Source organism: Schistocerca serialis, chromosome 9 (assembly GCF_023864345.2).
Source record: "Schistocerca serialis cubense isolate TAMUIC-IGC-003099 chromosome 9, iqSchSeri2.2, whole genome shotgun sequence".
NCBI lineage: Eukaryota > Metazoa > Arthropoda > Insecta > Orthoptera > Acrididae > Schistocerca > Schistocerca serialis.
Genome location: NC_064646.1, coordinates 62653291 through 62675440, shown reverse-complemented (window position 1 = coordinate 62675440; position 22150 = coordinate 62653291). Strand labels below are relative to the sequence as shown.

The 22150-nt window shown below is 44.8% G+C and overlaps 2 protein-coding genes across 2 annotated transcripts in view; one reads left to right on the top strand and one right to left on the bottom strand.

The window, feature by feature from the left end:
• LOC126418491 (HIV Tat-specific factor 1 homolog) overlaps positions 1-22150 on the bottom strand; it is a 597418-nt gene that overhangs the window by 473696 nt on the left and 101572 nt on the right. The window lies entirely within an intron of this gene.
• The window catches only part of LOC126418492 (lithostathine-1-like), an 84336-nt gene that overhangs the window by 6111 nt on the left and 56075 nt on the right, over positions 1-22150 (top strand). The gene's annotated exons all lie outside the window — the stretch shown is intronic.

The window sequence follows — 22150 nt, the reverse complement described above, 5'->3', positions numbered from 1 at the left end:
GACGAGCTGCCCGAGCACTTTACCCCGTTCTTTTTAACTCGCTATGCACACTCATGTTAACTGGACTGCTGGTAGCACTTTGGAACTCGCGAGTGATTTTTTTTTTTTACAGGCACCGTCTCCTGTCTGCCTGACCTTGGTTTAGATGTGGTTGTTTCTCTCCGTTTCCACTTCACAATCACCAGCTGTCGACTAGGGCAGCTTTAGAAGGCTTGACAGTTCCCCGACGGATCTGTTATTCGGGTGATGTCCAATGACTAGTCCACGTTGGTAGTCACTGAGGTCTCCTCCAGATCGACCTATTGTGCTGTCACTGCTTCTCTACTGACAACACAAACCCCCTGTCTCCTTTTATACCGGCGAGTCTGCCGCCTCTTCACATCTACGGGTCAATTCCGCATTACAAGGAGATGTTCAAGTACTTCTGATCAGATAGTGTACCTGTATCGGGAGGTACCGGTCTAAGCGTTACGAGCAAATCACCCACTCCGCGACTGATTATGTTTTGCCAGTATGAGGCGGGCCTTAATATAGTTTTTTTTTCCAGTCGATTGCCTGGCTTGATGTCGGTCGGCACGATTTACTCTCTTGCGTTATGCTATTCAACTTATAATAGAACTCCCAGCCGAAGCTCTCAATTATTTGCTGAACATACTGCAACCTCTCTTCGACAGTTTCTGCGCTCTCTAATTCCTCCCGTACTATGGACATTACTCCATGATGTCTTAAGATGTGTTACCGTTCTGTTGCTACTTCTTGTTTTTTAGTGTATTCCACATATTACTTTCCTCGTCAGTTCTGTAGAAAATCTCGTTTTTTTTTTTTTAATTTATCGGTCCACTGCCTGTTCAGGATTCTTCTGTAGCACCATACCTCAAACGCTTTGATTCATTTCCTTTCCGGATTTGTGCAAGTACACGAATCACTACCACATAACGCTGTGCTCATATACTTCTTTTCTCAAGTTAAGGTCTAGCTATGACATTAGTAGACTTTTGGCTAAGAATACTCTCCGCCTGTGCTAGTGTCCTTATGTCGTCCTTGTTCATCCGTCACGTTTTGTTTTGCTTCCAAAGTAACAGAATTCCATCGCTTCGTCCACTACAACATCGCCAGTTTTGATGCTAACTTTTCCACCTATATTACAAGGCCAACCAATTGAAAGCGAGAGTGAGGGCAAAAAGTAAGTACGCTGTTTATTATTTCAAGCGTAATGACCGTAACTGTTAATACATATAAGCCAATATGAGACAAGACGATCACAGTACCCTCGTGAAAAAGTGTTTGCGGTTGCCTAGGGAATCACGATTGAACCGAGGGGTGCATCTTTTCGTCCGAAGCAAATCGATGGCGACGAATGTCTTTCAAAATGGTTCAAATGGCTCTGAGCACTATGGGACTTGTCCCCTAGAACTTAGAACTAATTAAACCTAACTAACCTAAGGACATCACACACATCCATGCCCGAGGCAGGATTCGAACCTGCGACAGTAGCGGTCGCGCGGTTCCAGACTGAAGCGCCTAGAACCTCTCGGCCACAGAGCCGGAACGAATGACTTTCTTCAGGCCTCCAGAAATATAGAAATCGCATGGGGAGAGATCGGGAGTGTATGGGGGTCGTGTAAGGGTTTCGCAGCGAAACTTCTGCAGCTGGGCCCGGCCACATGTTTCTATGGTTGTTCCTAGTTCGGCGCAGAAGTTTCCCCGCGAAGCCCTCCATATAGTCCCGATCTCCCCCCCAGGCGATTTCCATATTTTTGGAGCCCTGAAGAAAGACATTCGTGGCCGCCGATTTGCTTCTGGCACAGAGTTGCACTCCTGGATACAGTCACGGTTCTGTAGGCAACCGCAACCATTTTTCTCCACGAAGGCACTAACAGTCTTGTCCCACAGCGAGATAAATGTATAAACAGTTATGGAGATTACTTTTGAAATACTAAACTGTTTAGTTACTTTTTTCGCCCTGTCTCGTTTTCACTTCGCTGCCCCTTTTATTTCTGCTTTCGCCAACACTTTCGTTTTTACTCAGCTAGCTTTCAATTTATTCCCGGTAAACTGTTCAGTTCAAGAGGTCCTGCAATTATTCGCCACTTTCATCGGGGACTTTTTGGACAACATGGTTGTGGAGAGAAGCAGCGATTAGTATGATTAATCAATAATTCAAGAACAGTCTTAATCGCATTTATTATTGTTATAATATCGCCAACCGGTTTCAATCCGACGTAGGGGTCATCTTCTGGGCGTTTACACCATTGGTCGACTGCTGGTGGTGTCACTCCTGTCTACATAACGGCAGGAAACTATCAAACACTATCAAATACTATAGTTTCCTGCCGTTATGTAGACAGGAGTGACACCACAAGCAGTCGACCAATGGTGTAAACGCCCAGAAGATGACCCCTACGTCGGGTTGAAACCAGTTGGCGGTATTATAACAATAATAAATGCGATTAAGACTGTTCTTGAATTATTGATTCATCGGGGAATCCTACCGTCGATATCTTTTGACCCAGAATTTTTAGCCGACTTCTGAACCTTATTGAGCAGCCAATAGCGGAATGGTTGTTCCGCTCGTACAGCAGCTTTTAGCGCGGTGCTCGCGGGGGAGGAGGAAAACAAGGGAGGCGGCGGCGGCGTGGGCCGCGCCGGGCGACGCCCCCTGCAGGTGCCGCGCTGTGGCCGCCTCTTCCGCGTCTCCTCCCTCTCTCTTCTCCTCTCGTCTGTCGCGCACGCAGGCACGCGGCCCGACTCGCCGACAAGCGCGACCACACAAGCCACGGCGCCCGTGCCGCGCCTCCCTGACAAAGGCCCGCAGCAAACGCTTCCCGTCTCGCGCTGGTAAACACCACCACCCCCTCACGCTGTGCGTAAACGGCACCCAGCACTCTGTCAGTTCCCAACCATCTAAATGGAAAAACTACATTCCTCATAAGTTAATTGCCTTAAGCAGCCCCAGGGCAGTCGCTTCTATTGCTCAGAATGTCCGAATGCGCAATAATATTCCACGTGCGCGGGTTAGGTTAAGAGGCTATGCAATAACCAGTGAAGCCCCACTTTCGACTTTTTAAGGGGGATAGGACGTCAAACGGGCTGACTTGGAGAAGGAGAGGCACCACAGGACATTTTAATTACCACTGTCTATACTTTTACAAATAAATTCATAAAACTTTGTCAGCATGACCAGGAAGGATTCAGAATTCACATTCGTAGGAGTGGAACTTCGAAAACATAACGAAGTAATTTTTTTTACATGTGAAATTTCATCATTTTTTTCACTTATTAATGGCAGCATTTGTTGCTATAGGTACACTTTTCTTCATAAGTAAGAGTGGTGTTTCGATGAATTTTGCACAGGATACAAACCATACTTAAAGGTGCATGAAACTCTAGAATTTTCCAAATCTATTAAAAACTGTGGTAAAAATTGAGGTAATTAACCACAAAATTTGTGTTTTTTTCTAAACATGAAGTTTAAAATACAACAGATCATTCGTTTTTCATAAAGTAAATAAATTCTAGAGTTCTACACGCCTGTAAGTATGGTATGTATGCTGTGCAAAATTCATCGAACCATCTCTCTTACTTATGAACAAAAGTGTATCTATAGCAACAAATGCTGCCATTAGTAAGTGGAAAAATGATGAAATTTCACACGCAAAAAAAAATTATTTTGTTATGTTTTCGAACTTCCACTGCAATGAGTGTGAATCCTGAATCCTTCCTGGTGATGCTGACAAAGTTTTATGAATTTATTTGTAACAGTATAGACTGGAAATTAATATGTCCTGTGATGCCTCTCCTGCTCCAAGTCGGCCCGTTTGACGTCCTACCCCCCCTTAAAGAGTCTAACTCCCACGTATAGAAACTCATCTCCCAAACTATGTCACGTACAACGACATAATTTTGCAGGTCTATTCAGTAGTATATTTGGACACTGCCCGCAAAAATGTGCTGCGAATATAGTAGTAAAGAAGTAATAAATTAAAACATCATGCCTGTTGCGACAGTTTTACTGCATGCACAGCCAAAATGTAGTACGCGATAAACTTTCTTACTTTCATCATTTTATGAGGATGCCACCGTGGAAAAGTTTCTTAAGGGTTTGAAACTGTGTCTCAAGTTTGTTGGAAGTCGCTAAGCGCTCTCCTTCTCGAACATTGCATGAATATAGTCTGGGTAGTTTGCGCGCCGCGAGTCAGCTTCCTCAAGGCAGACACAAAGTTTCTAACCGTAATGCTTGTCTTCCTGCGTTAAACTCTTAACGAGTAGATTATGGCAGCATTTTGAATTTTTAAATTCGCTCAGTAATTGTATGAAATTGAAAATCAAATTTTTGTTGCCCCTCGAAGCCCTTAATCAGCCTGCAACTGGGACTGCACACCGGTTTAGCCGTTTAGTAGTATGGATAATGAGCAGACCAAATACTTGTGAAATAATTCGCGCTAACTGTGGATTATTTTGCCGTCTGAGGGCAGCATTGACGATAGCTTTGCCAGCCGTTCACGTGCTTCGTTCGAGTACGAGCTCTGGCCTTCTTTGTGTGTCGCTGTCATGTTTATCTACTACAATGAATTCAAAACAAGGAAAAGGATCATTCACATTAAAGTTCATCGAAATATACTAATCGCTGCCGACGTTACAGGAGGTTAGTGCAGATGAACTGGAAAGTTAAGAATGATTTTTCCGGGATGTCACTCGCATTATGATTTCAAGTTTTATTGGCACGCTTTGTAATTCAAATAAATTATTTTAACATTTGTTTGAATTACAAAGCGTGCCAATAAAACTCGAATGCTAAGTTATATATATATATATATCCCTCTCCCGTGTGTGTACATACAAAAATACTTGGACTAAACTTCAAAGCTTCCAAAGAACTGCCAGTGACAAGGTATCGCAGCATAATACCTACATGCTGGCTTTCTGCACTTACATCACTCGTTGCACTGCTTCGTTTTTTATTCAAAGGATAACCACTCACAGTAATAAATCAATGTCCCACTACCGTCAACGCACAAAAGTTCTACTAATTATTTATTTAGTTCGATTTCAACACTCATCACAAATTTTCGTGGGTGAATTTTTGATGCTCCTCGCAACAGTCGCAACCACTGTCTTATTTCTGCTTGAAACAAAGTACGAGCACAGTATTAACAATAACAGTAGCGTCTTGATCGTCCGACAGTTCGAACCAGGCTAAATACTGAACAATATTATTGCACCTTTCTATTCAGCAGTCTAAGGAGAACTTCACTAACATCCGCAGAAAAGTAACCCCATGGACTGCTCCTCCAACAAATACGCCCGGAGAAGCTAAGGAATCACTCCAATAACCCTGCATAATAATGTTCACCGGACCCACTTTACGTACTGTACATTTGTTCTATAATATTCAGAAAACTCTTCTACTCGTCTTCATCAGCAGCGCGAACTTGCAAGAGTCCGTTATCTTCTTAACTTCATCTACTTTGCGAAATCCTGTGAATTGCGTGACAAAGGGTACTTTTTTTATTGTATTCGTACCATACGCTAACAAACAGAAATAAAGTTATCTAGGGTGATAATAGTCCGCTTGTTAACATACGGCGGCCAAGGCTAGTTAATAGGCAGATCAGACTAGAAGAAATCACAAGCTGCAGAGAAGATATTTTTTACGGTACATGATAGGTTAGACACTCTTGCACGAAAACGAATTACTGACACACGGAAGAAACTACAATTTTTTAATATAGATAAAAAATAAAAAAGTAAACTGAAATGGGAATAACGTATTCAACAAATGGACAGTAACACCGTAACCACTTAACCAAGATGCAGTTTAGTTACCCGTCCGGATAGCCGTGCGAATCAAAGCGCCGGTTGCAAGACGGGAAGGTGCGCCGCTCCCGGATATAAACCCACGGCGGATTAACGAAGAGGGTCGGTTTGTCGAGCAGTCTGGATGTGGTTTTTAGGCGGTTTCCTACACTCGAGTAGGTGAATACCGGGCTGGTAACGAAATCCTGTCTCAATTACATGATTCACAAACACTTAGAAAACTTTTGGTTATATTCACATGAGTAACTACACGTTGACAGATGGGGTACACACATTCCGTATGGGGGGGGGGGGGGGGGGTTTAGCGGGGTAGCGACAGGAAGGGCATCTGGCCACCCCTTAAACTACTACGCCGCATCCGTTCATAACAGTTCCGATACGGGACAGAGACAAGAAAAAGGACGACGACGATAGTGACAGAATTGCTGAAGTATAAGGCAACAGATCGACGTAAAGTAGGAAAATCCCTCACCATGAGGAAGGACACCTGGATCCATCATTACACACCATAGTCAAAACGACAGTCAAAACAATGACAGAGGCTGCTGAAAGTGCACCGAAGACGGGAAAGATCAATTTGTCAGCTGGTAAGATGACGGCCGCTGTTTTTTGGGATTTCCAAGGAATAATCCTCATGGATAACTTGGAAAAAGACAGAACCGTAACTCGACCCTATTATGCCCGTTGCTGGATCGTTTGAAACTTGCGCTGGCTGAAACACACCAAGGCTGGCACGCAAAAAAAAAAAATCGCTTTCACCAGGATAATGAACCATTCCACACATCAGTGATAACAATGGCGAAAGTGCATCAACTGCGATTTGAATTGGTTCCTCATACGCCCTGTTCACCAGATTTGGCCCAAGTGACTTCTTCCAGTTCCCTAACTTGAACCTTTGGCTTGCTGGGAAGAAATTTCCATCAAATGAGGAAGTCATACTTGCAGTCAACGAGTATTGTCCAGAGTTTGGCGGAACCTATTTTTCTGATGGGATGAAAAAGCTGGAGGACCGCTGGACCAAGTATATATCCCTCAAAGGGGACTATGTCGAAAAGTACAGTAAGCTGTTTACGAAAAAAATATTTTTTCTTGCTTTCATCAAACCACCCTCGTAATGTCCCCTTGAGTTTCTTTGTTTCACCCCAAGCCGGCGCACCAGACATGGAAACGGCTACATTGAGACACGTGCGCTGTCAGCTGGGTGTGCCCGCGGCCTGCTGGTTTTGTACACGGGACAGGGGTGGTTGGCGGTGCGTGTCCTGTGACTCACGCGGCGTGACGCCCCAGCTCCACGCTGCGCTATTAATTAACTCGTAGGCCGCGACGGCACAGCGTCTCACTTAACGCCGAATAAAACACTCATTACCCGCGGAAATTACGCGACAACGTGCGCGACTAATGGCCTTTTCACGCGGAAGGGAGGATGGTAATCATTTTTCGTTGCATAATTTGCTAAAGATAGGTTGGAATACGTCTGGTGACAGTTTCAGCTGCGGAGATGTCACGCCACACCGGCTGAACGGTCTTTTACTTAAAAGCTGTGCGCGAACTGCAGGAAAGGACCCATGTGGCGATAAGATGCACAAAACGTCATACAGCCATGTGGCCGGAAATGTGTTCCCAGGGAAGTACACCCACTTCAGGGAGCAGATCCGAGGTGCAGAACACTGTAGAACATGACCCCGGTATCAGCACCGTGCACGAGCCCGTCAGCATGGGGTAAAACAGACGACCGCGCGGAACATTCTCCACGACAGCTGCCCACTATCTGCATCGCTAACAACACGTTGAGGCCTTTTCACCTCCGAGGCGACAGTGTCACCCCTGGAACCATACAGTTTCATTTAGTTAAACCACCTATGCCTGGGTTTCATGTAGGATCCTTCGTTTCATCCAATGTTGAGATGCTACTCCAACACAGTACGAGAGCCTTTACAGGGAGAATACTAAGCGGGCTGAGGCGTGAATAGGAATGTGGATTGAGAAGGGAGGTATGCTAGTGTAGCCTGTCCAGTCGAGCAAAGCCACTGTGCTATGGTGGTTGGCGCATCTGCTTAGTAAGCAGGAGATCTGCGTTCGAATCCTGGCCTTGGTACAAATTTTCATTCGTCACTACAGTCTGCATACATACATCACAGATGTTTGAGACTTGAAAACTTCTCTGGAGCCATATAGTTTCATCTGACAGTTTTGTCGTTGATTTGACACTGGGATTTCTGTAATCCAGCATATTCACGGATGAAACTACCTTTATGAGCGATATTATCAATTTCCACGACACCCACCCGTTGGCTACAGAGAATCCCCACGATCTGATGGCAGCGAACCGTCAGCTCTGCTAGAAAAGTGTGGGCGGGTATTATCGGCAACGGCATCGTGGGTCCAGTCGTCTTTCCACAACGGCTTACAGGCGAGGAATACCAGCCTTGCTCCCGTTGGCGGAAGACGTGCCTTTGGTGGTACAGAGGATGATGTGGCTACTAAATGATGGTGCTTTAGCTCACTGTCGTCTTAAGTGTTGAGCTAAAACACAAGTACAGACAGAACATTTCCACTTGTTCTCGTGCGTGTTTCAGTCACTGAAACCGATACTGTCAGAGGTCTTTTATCTCCATCTTCAAGTGCGTTTGGAACGCATTTATGACCACATGTCCACACGACTCCCTATCTCGTCTGGGATCGTTTGCTGCAACATGTCTTCCCTTCCCTGTTCCATTCGCACATACAGCGAAGGAAAAATTATTGCCTCCGTTCCTCCGTAGGAGCCCCAATCCCATTTATTCCGTCTTCACGATAGATAAACGACGGAAGGCCGTAGAATCGCTCTGCATTATGTCAGTAATGCTGTTTCCCTAAATCTCCTCAATAGCATTTCGTGAAAAATTATTCTCCTTTCCTTCCACGGATGTCCACACAGCTTCATGGAATATTTTAGTAACACTTTCATGCTGTAATTAAATTCATTTGTATGGCCATATTGTCCGCAGTTGCTTTACAATATCTGATCGGTGTTTTTATTCCGCTGTTGCAACTAAAAGAAAATGTGTGTTCTTCTCACCACACGCGTTTCGCTTTATTAAAGTAAAGCATAATCAGTAGTCTGCAATTCGATATGTTTTCTAGATCCAAGAACAGTTCGTTAACAAATTGTTGGTTTTTATTCACGGTAATTTCTGCTCGATTTTTCTCCTGCATCAGGAGATACCGTCTGCTAGCACGTTTTTGGTTCCTTTCTTCGTTAGACACTGATAATTGTGGTCTAATTTTACGCTGCTATGTAAAACTATGGATTTTTGACGTTTAACATAGCACACTTCCGTACCTCACTGTTCACTGTTTATTTGTATACTTCTAAGCGTGTATCGTGTTTTACAGTGCTGCCAACGTTGCCCCAGCTTTTCTTTGGCAACACTACAATACACGATACAAACTTAGAAGTACACAAATAAACAGTGAACAGTGGCGTATGAAATTGCGGCGTGTTAAACGGTCTGCATCGCAGCGTAAAATTAGACCACAATTATCAGTGTCTAACGAAGAAAGGAACCAAAAACGTGCTAGCAGATGGTATTCCCTGATGCAGGAGAAAAATCGAGCAGAAATTACCGTGAATAAAAACCAACTATTTGCTAATGAATTGTTCTTCGATGTAGACATCAAATTGCAAATATCTGTAATTACAAACCACTGATGATGCTTTACTTCAATAAATCGAATAGCGTGTAGAGAGAAATACACACATTCTCTTGTAATGGTGACGACGGAACAAAAATACCCTCACACTTTCATGCAGGTCCAAGCGATCTTTGACAAATCTGTGCAAGCCTCTGAATGACTTCGACGTTCTCTTTTAATATGACGTAATGGAGATCCCAAACACTAGCTGTACAAATGAACAAGTCTTACAAACTTCCTGAATGCAGTCTTTAAAGGTGCGCCATACTTTTCCAATGAACCGGGCTACGCAATCCGTTTCACTACAAACGATCGTAAGTGCACGTTATATTTCACATCTTTCACAACGTAACTCCTAGGTATTTAATAGCTGTAACTGAGTCGAGAAGCATATCATTAACAGCATATTCGAACATTACAGTAATGTTTCTAGTGGTCATTGCATTTTAAGCAAGCTGCCATTCCTCTCACAAACGGTAGTCCTGTCCACGTAATCCTTCATCCTCCTGCAGACACTCAACAACGACACTTTCCCGCATACAACAGCGTCATTAGCAAACGGTGTCAGATCGTTACTGACCCTATGCGGCAGATCGTTTATGTGCCTGGAGAACGGGAGCGATCGTATCACACTTCCCTCACAACGCTAGCAAAGTGATAGCGGAAATGTACGACGCCTTGCTGTCAACGCCATTCCATTTACGGCGACAAGAAGGATGAAAGAGCAATAGTGCCGACGAAGTGTGTTAGGAAATACGATTGGAGGAAAAAAAAAGACGCCGAAGCCGAGCAAGGCGCGTGCGTCAACTGGATGCCATCCTCACAAGTCAGAGGGCGATGCGTCCTTGAGGAATTATCCACAATGAACTTCTAGTAGGAAAGCGTAACTTCGGGGAGTTCCCTGTGACAAACGCTGCTCCCATTCCCACATAGTCCTCATTCTCCGTGTATCCTCTTATTGCTACCAGTTGTTCACAAACATCAAGGCATCCTTTGCAATTGCTTCCGTCACTTTCTGCTTTTTTAAAAAGTAAGAAGTAATTCCATTTTAAGTGTTTGTCCGTCTAACGAAAAATTTCCGACTATACAATTACGAAAGTTCGGAATGTTAAATATTGCCGACCAGTGCGTCACTCCGTCGTCTGTACAACGGCTGACTCTTTTCTCTTTTCCTACTAAATGGGTTGAGACTGTTCTTGCTAATCTAGTTTGCACATTGGTCTCTTCGTGTACTGCTTGTAAAAGTCTATAAGGTGCACATTTAAAAAAGTAATCTCTACGTTAAACTGTAATTTTTGACTCGAATTCGATGCACAGATAAAGAATGCAGCGATGAATTATATAAAATGTATCACCACATGTGCTAGTAATTCTTTAACAGACACACTGCAGTACTTGCACTGAAAATAAGCGGCTTCTAGAGGAACAACGAAACACTAACCCCTGGTGATCTAAATGAGAACGCACAAATTCCGCAACACCTTCCCTCTTGAATAAGCAGCGGTCTAGATGGTGCAGTGATTCACGCAGTGGATTGGGGCAATCCGGCTTCAAGTACCCGTCTAATCATCTACACTAATAAGAAGGTTTTCGTATGAGGGCTTTGCAGTAGCGTAGATGCAACGCAGCGCGACTCTGATGCGGTTATAGACGCATCGACATGCAGACAAGGTACCGGTGTGGCATTCATATCCTTCCGACGTGCGCGCGGTAAATGCGGAAACGTGAACTGTGGCGACGTTATTACCAGAAGCGTCCAAACAGGACCAAAGCGCTGCTATTCTTTTCTTGGTTGGCGAAGGACAAACACTGATAAGACACCCACCCGAGAATGAAGATGTGTACGGGGCAGCATATCTGTCGAAACTCGCCGTTGTGGAATGTTGCGCCAAGTTCCGTCCTGGACGCGGTTCAGCACAAGACGTCGGTCGTTATGGAAGGCCAGCCTCATCCTTTACGGACAAGTGGGAGGCACTCGAGCACCCGCCCTATAGTTCTGATCTCACGCCTTCGGTCCCTTCAAAAAGGCCTTGAAGGGTCGCGATTCCTGTTGGATGTGCAGGAGGGAGATACGGACTTCTTAACGCACCAGGACACGGTGTTCTACGAAACGGGTAGCTTTAATATGGTGCGTCGGTAATATGATTGCCTCAATGCTCACGGCGATTTTGCCTGATTGGTATAGCAACTCTGGGCTGTACGGCCTTCGAACAGGAACTTTTTGATCGCCCCCTTATATATACTCCGTGGTTTTCCAAATTCAATTATCGCGAAAAGGACACGGGCGGTTTTTTCCCCCATCTTCGCCATATCCGCACTCGCGATCCGCCTTAAATGAACTCGTCGTGTCACGTTCCGCTCGTCCGTACATCAGAGCCTTCGGGCGAAATCACACCGTGGTGGCGGCCCGCATTCACCCATTCCCGGCGATGTGAGCCGCGCGAGACAATTTACGCTGCGCAGGTTTAATCGAAAACGTGTATTCGCGGACCTGGATTAACTTTCTGCTCTGCTACACTACGAACCATTCTAGATACGGGTCGCCAGACTCGTTTTGATCCGTGAGACATTGTTAAACTTGCCACAACTCCGAAACCAAAAAAGTAACAACCCTGTAGCTATTGAACTATTTTCAGGAAAGTTTCCGACATCCGACCACTGGACTCGAACACAGATATACTAAGAAAAACGAGCTTTTGAAATAACGCGGCAACTGGCAGAGGGAGCGCACTGCGGCCTCAGAGCCCACGTAGCGGCAGATTCGTTGCCTAACATGCCATTTGCCGCGTTTCGCTTCGACCATTAGCAAGCGAGCTACAGACGCTGAAATGACCACGTGCACAAGTTGCTCGTCAGCTTAGTGTCAAAGAGACAATGAAAGAGCTTGAAGAACTTGTGTGTGTGTGTGTGTGTGTGTGTGTGCGTGTGTGTGTGTGTGTGTGTGTGTGTGTGTGTGTGTGTGTGTGTAGAATTTTGCTACAAACCCGGCAAAAATTGGTTAGCAAAGCATACGGGGAGGACTTTGTAGGTCGCACGCAGTACTATGAGCGGCTTAAGCGTTTTCAACAGGGCAGAATATCGCTCGCTGATGACTCGACGCCTGGACAACCTGCCAAATCCACAGATGATGACCATGTCGAGAGGGTTTGTGCGGTGATTCGCATAAATCGTCGTTCAACTGTTGGAGTAGTTGCTGACGAAACCTAGAGCGCGTGACGGATGCTGCACGCAGAAAGATGCATGAATTGTGGGAAAACCAGACTTGGATGTTGCATCATGACAATGCGCCGCCTCACGTGTCACTCCTTGTCCGCAGTTATCCAGCAAAAAACATCACATTCCTGTTGTGCCACATCCACCGTCTTCTCCGGACATAGTCCCTGAAGACTTTTGCCTGCTTCCCAGACTTAAAACCACGTTGAAAGGACGTCGTTTCCAAACCACAGAGATTCGGGACAATGGGATGTATGAATAAGAAAGAGAACATTCTACGGAGTAGATTCTCAGAGCAAAAGAACATTCTCTGAGAAACTTCTCAGTTTCGTTTGAATAAAAAATTCGATTCATGTTCTCTAACGAGGAAGTTCCTTCTGACTACCTCACCCCCTCCTTAAAAATGTTCTGTGTGTGTGTGTGTGTGTGTGTGTGTGTGTGTGTGTGAGAGAGAGAGAGAGAGGGTGAGAGTGATTGTGTGTCTGTGTGTGTGTGTGTCGCATCCGGCACAGAACGCACTCGTCATTCTTTGTTTTATTCAACTCGCTCAAAGAGGCCAACTATTCAGTGTACAAATATTGAACTGGCATCGCTATTTTCTGGAAGAATCGCATTACGTTTCTATTTTACTTCCCAGTGCGGCAACAAATTATTAAGACGATTTCGGACAGTTTACAAAAATCCATTTTCTTGCGATGTTATCGAATTTTCGACATGCGGAATACTTTTTTATTATGCGGAAGAAATCTTAACATTACATGACATTTTCATTTATTCTAAACCGGAACACTGTTAAGAGTTTTCTAACACGAAATTATTTTGGTTAAATACAATGCATTATGGTCTGCTCCCGTATCAAGAACGAAAGCGGTCCCACGTGCGGTTCGTTACGAGAAACAGATCGTTAGGTTTGTAATAAACCAGTTATTAACTTTTCTGATCCGCCTACTTAACTCTAACATAGCAAAATATGAGGTTTATACTGTCAGAAGTCGTGATGATGAACATCTGGAAATGTCAGTGACTCAGTTGTTTGGTGTATACCTAGACTTTTCGTACATCAGCTTGAAAACTTGGATTTGCTAAATAGCAACAAAAATATTTTAAATCATTTTCACACCGTCTGAAAGGTCGCCCCCTCTTCTTTCAATATTTTCTGGAAGTAAGTTCGTCAGATAGATGATGTTTCTATTGTTAAACTCACGTCAACTTCTACAGTTTTTCTCTTCAGTATTTCTTCGGGCTAAGTATATCTTTTTTTTTTTACATTATTGGCAACATAAATTCTGCAGTTACTACCAAAAAAGTCAGTAAAACTTAACCTCAAAAGAACGTACTCAGCTCGAAGTATGCTACAGAGTTCATTTCAAAAAACGGAGAATGTTCTCCGCTTGTGAGAAGCTCTTGTAGTTTTATTCATACGAAATCGGAGAAGGTTCTTTGTTTTGAGCAATTCGCCCTCCACCTTTACTCACGCTTACAACATTCTCGGGTTAAGTATATTCTCCGACTCTCTTCTCCGAAATTTCGAGTATAAAGTATATTCTACGTTTTATTCACACGACCCAATGGCACAAGAGACGTGCGCGGCATCCCAGAAAGATTTTCCGAAAGCGGAAGAAACGATGGGAGCGGTGCATTGCCTACAGAGGGGCCTATTCTGAGAGGGACACTTCTTAAAATGTTCTATAATAAGCAATGAATGTTTTACAGGAAAAATTCGGTTTCTTTTTGAAGACTCCTCGTATGTTCGCTGTTAACAGTACAATACGCCGCCTTTAATTAACTACTACCCACCTCCACCGCTAATCACCAGGTGAACAAAACAGGAGCACAGTTCAAAGTCAACAGGGAAGACGTCACACGAAAATATCATTCTTAAAAGTCCACTGAAACAAACATACTCTACTGGCTTCCACAAAACCTCGCCAAGTCCTTCTCATTCACTGAAACACAACCGTCCAAGTAGCTACTCGCTCCGCTGTGCGATGTAAGGACTCTGCGTACCATGCAACGGGCAACACTTAGCTGAACACACAAGAAAGTTGAACCTGAAATACGCGACCGCGCACGTGAGCGTACTTCCGGAAACTCTCCATTTTCTGTACCGCAGGAAATAACGCGGCTGATCACGCTATCACAACTTGTTACCTATGCCTCTGTCTCGGACGACACACGACTTCTACATCCCTCGAGGACTGCCGACGGGCTCCTCGATTTCGCGAGCTCCAGACCGCTCCACGAAATCTTTCAACTTTCAGACCTTTTCACTTAACTAGAATCAGTAGCAGAATGTAGGCGTTTTCACTGACCGTTTCCTTCTCTCGCTAAATGAGCTTGTGTAAGGTGCTGCTTCTTGGTAGGACTTCTACAACTTTTTCTGGAATGAGTGTCGGAGAAGACCCGCCATCATGGGAAATCACAGAACTTTATGCCGGCCATGTGGGGTCCAGCCACAACACATTTAGGAGGTTTAGCGAAAGACCTGCTCATCACGTCATCTGGAGAACGCCTCCTTCCCCCGGATACTGCCCCTCACGGACAAAACAGCCACCTGAACTGAGCAAACAGGCTCGGTCCGGAAATTAGAAGGCACAGTCGTCGACGAGGCGTTAAACTCGAACGCTGCTTCTTTGTGGAATAACCTGCTCAGAACTGTAGAATAACCTGCTCAGAACTAAAATGCGTAACATGCGGTAGGTGCTAGTTTTGAGAGAGGCAAGTCGCTGGAGCTGCTGAGCACATGCCCGGAGAGTAGCAGGGAGTGTGGTGTGGGCAGCACATCGCTGAGTGGTCAGCGAGGCGGCCAGATAAGGGAGCGCTATCTGGCGCACGCTCCTGTTACGCAACCGTCACGCATAATTCTCTGTCTGAGCCGCATGCGGCATCTGGCCCCGAAGGGACGGTCCAACACACTGCTTCACTGACGCATGTCGCGGGTCATCCGATTACATCAGGTCTTTCTTCTTCTGATTTTACAATTAGAACATAAGGGTGAACACTATCATTCACACAAAAAAATGCCAGTGTGCACCTCAAAGTTAGAAATTTATTTATTTTTATCATCGTTGGAAACTCAGATATGAACATAGCTGTTGATATACTTTTCGGGATGTGAGGTCGTGGTCCAAGAACTTTTCTGCTCCTTACGTTTCGTCCAGGCTGCGCTGGACTTCCTCAGAGGCGCTGCTCCGCTGAGTCTTGCCGACTGACTGGTCGGGTGTCTGAGAGCGATTTATATATTGTAAGAAAGGGGGCGTGGTTCAGGTGACACGTGATGAGCAGTGATGATCCATAGCAAAGATAAGGTTGACTATCGATTACCACCTTGTCAAAGATAAAAATTGTTAGCAATTTTGTAGAGCCACTGTCCATATATCGCTAAGTTTCATAGCCTCCTCTTTCCTATTAAAATTATCGTGATGTTTATAAATTTCGATAGCTTCTCTATATAGCCGTGGATAGTAATTTAACGTTGTAGATAAAACTTCGGTATCCGAAAACTTCACTTGGCGGTTGCCTGGTTGAAGAGCATGTTCCGCTACAGCTGATTTTTCTATTTTTCCAAGTCGACAAAGACTTTTATGCTCTTTCAGTCGCGTGTTTACGCTTCTTTTTGTAGTACCAATATAAACTTTACCACAGGTACATGGAATTTTATACACACCACATGTCGACAGGGGAGGGCGTTTATCTTTCACAGATCGTAGTACTTGACTTATTTTCTTTGTTGGTTTAAAGACGGGTTTTATGTCATATTTTCGTAAAATCTTACCGATCCGATCTGTTACTTTTTTAATAGAATGGAGAACTACTGTATTTTTCTGTCGTTGTGGTTCATTCTTATCTTTTGGTCTTCTATTCTTTGGACGCAAAATCCTATTTATCTCTTTTCTTGAGTAGCCGTTTTTTTCAAAAGCCTGCTTCAGATGTTTCACTTCAGAATCCAAATGTTCAGGTGTACATATCTGTTCCGCTCGATTTACCATGGAAATAGAAAAGGATAACAGAATATCTTTCTTGGATGTCTTAGTTATGAGACGGTCCGATAGAAGCTTGGAATATAAAGTGTTTCGGAAGGCAACACATACGGACAGATATTTACATAAAAATTCTAATCATCATCCTCAACAAAAAAGAGGTGTCATAAAAAGTCTTGTCGATCGAGCGGAACGGATATGTACACCTGAACATTTGGATGCTGAAGTGAAACATCTGAAGCAGGCTTTTGAAAAAAACGGCTACTCAAGAAAAGAGATAAATAGAATTTTGCGTCCAAGGAACAGAAACCCAAAAGATAAGAATGAACCACAACGACAGAAAAATACAGTAGTTCTCCCTCCTATTAAAAAAGTAACAGATCGGATCGGTAAGATTTTACGAAAACATGACATAAAACCGATCTTTAAACCAACAAAGAAAATAAGTCAAGTACTACGATCTGTGAAGGATAAACGCCCTCCCCTGTCGACATGTGGTGTGTGTAAAATTCCATGTACCTGTGGTAAAGTTTACATTGGTACTACCAAAAGAAGCGTAAACACGCGACTGAAAGAGCATAAAAGTCTTTGTCGACTTGGAAAAATAGAAAAATCAGCTGTAGCGGAACATGCTCTTCAACCAGGCAACCGCCAAGTGAAGTTTTCGGATACCGAAGTTTTATCTACAACGTTAAATTACTATCCACGGCTATATAGAGAAGCTATCGAAATTTATAAACATCACGATAATTTTAATAGGAAAGAGGAGGCTATGAAACTTAGCGATATATGGACAGTGGCTCTACAAAATTGCTAACAATTTTTATCTTTGACAAGGTGGTAATCGATAGTCAACCTTATCTTTGCTATGGATCATCACTGCTCATCACGTGTCACCTGAACCACGCCCCCTTTCTTACAATATATAAATCGCTCTCAGACACCCGACCAGTCAGTCGGCAAGACTCAGCGGAGCAGCGCCTCTGAGGAAGTCCAGCGCAGCCTGGACGAAACGTAAGGAGCAGAAAAGTTCTTGGACCACGACCTCACATCCCGAAAAGTATATCAACAGCTATGTCATCCGGTCGTGAAAGCCTTCATTCTACAATCAGATATGAACGCTGTTATCATATGCGATTTCCCTCATGTTTGCCAGGGAGAGCTAGGCCAGGTGGTAAAAAAAGAACTTCCTTCCCGTTAAGGTGGCAGAGAGATCTTACAATAGCTGCAACTGTAAAGGCATATCGTGAGTCTTGCCTGTATAGCTCAGCCGGTAGCTGCATCGCCTGCGAAAGACAAGAGTCTGGCTTCGATTTCCTATCCGGCGCAGAGTCATTATATTTGTATCCTTATGAGAACATTCTTTTTCAATTAATTACTTAGTATGACTCTACATCTAGCGGTTAAAAAGAGTCATACCATTCATTAAATAATAGATAATTTTATTTTACTGAGGTGCTTCGCAATTCTTTTGCTGTTACAGTACGAAAAAGTATAGTATTCCACCAACCTGCACGCTGTTAATGCCCCGAGCACCTATCCGTAGCCACAGGGAGGCGGGCGGAGCACTAAGAAACAACCGCTTATTGTTTACGTTTTCGGTAACCAAACGGTTTAGTTGTATGTAGCTGAAAGGAAATGACTGCTCTGTTAGAACATTAAATAAAATTCTGATCCCTAGCAACACTATCGAGGGGGATGGCGCAGTGGTAAGAGACAAAAATCGCATACGCTCATTATCCAAAGTACGATAGTACGGGTACCAAGCAGGATTTCTGACTGAATTAAGGATTTGCTAGTAGACAGGCCGCAGCGTGTTATCCTGGCTGCAGGGTTATCGACAGGTGTAGAAGAAACTTCAGGTGTGCCTCAGGAAAGTGTGTTTGGACTGTTGCTGTTCGTGCTGTAAATTAATATCCTTGCAGACAACATTAATAACAATCTCAGACTGTCTGCAATAGTATCTGTAATGAAGTATTGTCTGAAAAAAGCTGCACAAATATTCAATCAAATTTTGATATGATTTCAAAGTGGTCAAAAGATTGACAACTTGCTTCAAATACTCTGGAGTGTAATATTTTGCACTTCACAAGACGTAAAAACGTAGTATCCTACGACTATAAAATCAGCTAGTTACCATTAGAATTACCAACGGCCCTGCCGGAGTGGTAATACCATTTCGCGTCAGATCACTGAAGCGCTGTCGGGCTTGGCTAATACTTGGATGGGTGACCGCCCAAGTCTGCCGAGCGCTGTTGGCAAGCGGGCCGCACTCAGTCCCTGTGAGACCAATTGAGCCACTTGGCTGAGAAGCAGCGACTCCGGTCACGAAAACTGACAACGGACGGGAGAGCGGTGTGCTGATCACAAGACCCTTCCTCATCCGCATCCAGTGGCGCCTATGGGCTGACGATGACACGGCGGTCAGTCGGTACTGTTGGACCCTCAGAGGCCCGATCGCACGACGTAACAATCAGAATTGGTCAACTTATGCAAATACACCGATGTAACAATTTGTAGGGATACGCTCAGCCGTAGGTCTGCTGCGCTTTATTGGTAGGATACTAGGAAAACGGGATCAGTATACACAGGGTATTGGTTACGAAACACTCGTGCGACCAGTCTTAGGATTTTGCTCGAGTGTGTGGGACCTGCACCAAGTACGACTGACAGGGGACACTGAACTAATGCAGAGGAGGTCATCTTTGTTTGCCTCGCTGGAGTGTGTCAGAGAGGTTGAAAAACCTGAATTGATGGACTCTTGAAGATACACGCAAATTACGCACTGCGAAATCCTAGTTACAAAGTTCCGAGTTCGGTATCAAGTAGCTTATCTAGGAATATGCTAAAACACCTTTCGTATCACACCTGTGGGGATCGCAGGGCCAGTATCAGACTACAGCGCGCGCAGAGGCGTTCAAGCAGGCGAGCACCCACGTTCTACACGTGAGTGCAACGGGGAAAAAAGACCTAATAATTGGCAGACTCCTCAAGTATCATGCAATGGACTTCACAGTGGTTTGCAGAGTGTGGATGTTGACGCAAATTAGTACTCGGGAGGGCGGCGGTTCATACCTCTTACGACCATCTAGATTTAGGTTTTCCTTGGGTGCGCTAAATCGCTTACGGCGAGATGAGACACCTTCTCTGGAAGTATACAACCCATTTCCTTCCCTATCCGAGCTTGCGCTGCGTCTCTAATTAAAACTTTCCTTTTCTAGGAGCGCTGTATTATTATTATTTTTTTTAAGAAAATAATATACGCCACAGGTGTCATATACGGAAAGCATAGTCCGTGTCCGGAGACTGAAACACCTTACGCCTTCCGTAGTGCAAACCTTACTGCCTAAGAGACCTTGGCGTCATCAAATAGAGTTTCCATCACCCAGCAAACGCTGGAACAGGGTGTGATGAGCTGGCAGCGACAAATCATGGCAGACGCCAGGTTTTTAAAGGACATTTAACGCGACATTTATCTGTCACAGCTCGTTCAGTGCGTCTGAGTTAACAACAACAAACGCGGCCTTCTGATCAAGTTATGCTAAACAGAGGCGGCTGCACCTACTAACAGCTCACGTTACGGGCGTGCCAAAGCGACACATGCAAATTGCGACAACACCTTTCGTGCCGAGCAGACGATAAGGCAGTAATATGAACACCAGAAACAAGGCCTCTTTAACAATTCTGTGGACTTTCAGATTACGGACGGGAGAGTGGAGGCGGAGGCGAGACACTACGACACAGGATGCCTTGCAGGCCACTTCCAGTAAGAGTTTGGCAGCGATGTGGCGCATTCTACATGACAAGCTTCGAGAACTATATTGGCAGTCGAGCCTGTTCCAGAGAAACAACTGTGTGGAAGTATAGGAACATTCTTGGCGATGTCTGATGGGCTGCAGTTTTTATACCTAATTCAACCCAGATACGCTATTTACTCTATAGGATCGCTCGGGTCGGACAAAAATATGGAAACACCGCGAGAAACGCATGCTTGAACATAAATGCAGACTGTCGTGTTGTATCTGACCACGAACTGCACCTGTGCAATGTCCTCAATACGTTGCCAGTGTCATTCGTGGTCAGAACAGCGTTCTGTGTAGCTGTGAAGGCGTTATGTCGGAGCTGAGTGAAGTCGAACGTGGGCAAATTGTTGGTGCTCGTATGGTGCATGTTTCCGTAACCAAGGATGCTCAAGTGTTTGGTATTTCAAGAGGCACTGTATAATAGATTTCTAGCCCATAAAGCGAAAGCAGAAAAAGATTATTCACTAAGTCACAACGCGTTCAAGTTAAGGCCGTCGACCCCTGGGTTGCCCATTGTGATACTAATGCCTGAAATATGGTATTCTCAGCACACTATTAGACTGTGGGTCTCGGAATACTGAATTCCCTAACGATTTCAGAAATGGACTGCCTTATTCGTCTAGCTCCAACTACCACTCCGCGTTCAAAGTCTTAATTTCCGCTGTGCCTCTGCCAGGCACTTAAAGTGTGATTTGCAAGTATCCATATAGGTATAGAGGTAGATGTAGATAAACACATCGCAAATTTTTTTACACGAGTCACCTGAGTACAAATGACAGCTCCGCCAATGCACGGCCGTTTTATACCTTGCGTAAGCGATAGTATCGCTACCTCATCACTTGTTCCCTCAGTGTATATTGTTCTCCCCGTCCGGAAACGCCCGGTAACGCGCGTTTTGCACGCTGTGACGTCAGAACTATATCATGTAGCACGCTGGCGTTCGAGTTCACGCCCTGTACGAACACGGCTTTAAGCGACTCGAGCGGAAGACTGGAGCAGAGCAGCGAGTGTACTCACAATGCTTCAGCCGAGGCTATTCGTACTCGGCTTCACGTTTGTACGAAGGAGCGCTTGCAGCATGCGGGTAGCCTCGAGACCTTGGCCCCCACCTGTCGGCATTCGCTGGAGTCTTTCGACACTGCAACGCACGACTGGCACGCAACAGGTGCCACTTCTGCCGCTCCGCTCACGGTCTGCAGTGAATGTACGCAACGCGCGCTTCCAAAGGACGCTGACCCTAATACGTAGAGAAATGAATATCTTCTTTGGCTGCTAAAATGGTTCAAATGGCTCTGAGCACTATGGGACTTAACGTAACTAACCCAAGGACATCACCCACATCCATGCCCGAGGCAGGATTCGAACCTGCGACCGTAGCGGTCGCGCGGTTCCAGACTATAGCGCCTAGAACCGCTCGGGTACACCGCCCGGCTGGCTGCTGAACACAGGACATGAAATCTCTGAATAACAATCAACGTGCGTTACAAGAGACCAACATCAGCTTTCTCAGGAGAAATTTTTAAACAGGTTTTAGATATCTCGTTGCTACTATTTTACTTGTGCAAAGCACAGCTATCAAACTGAACAGTAATTTTCGTATGAGCAGCCGCACACTGAAGAGTTTGCGCAACACATGTGATACGAATCAGTACTGTCATTTCG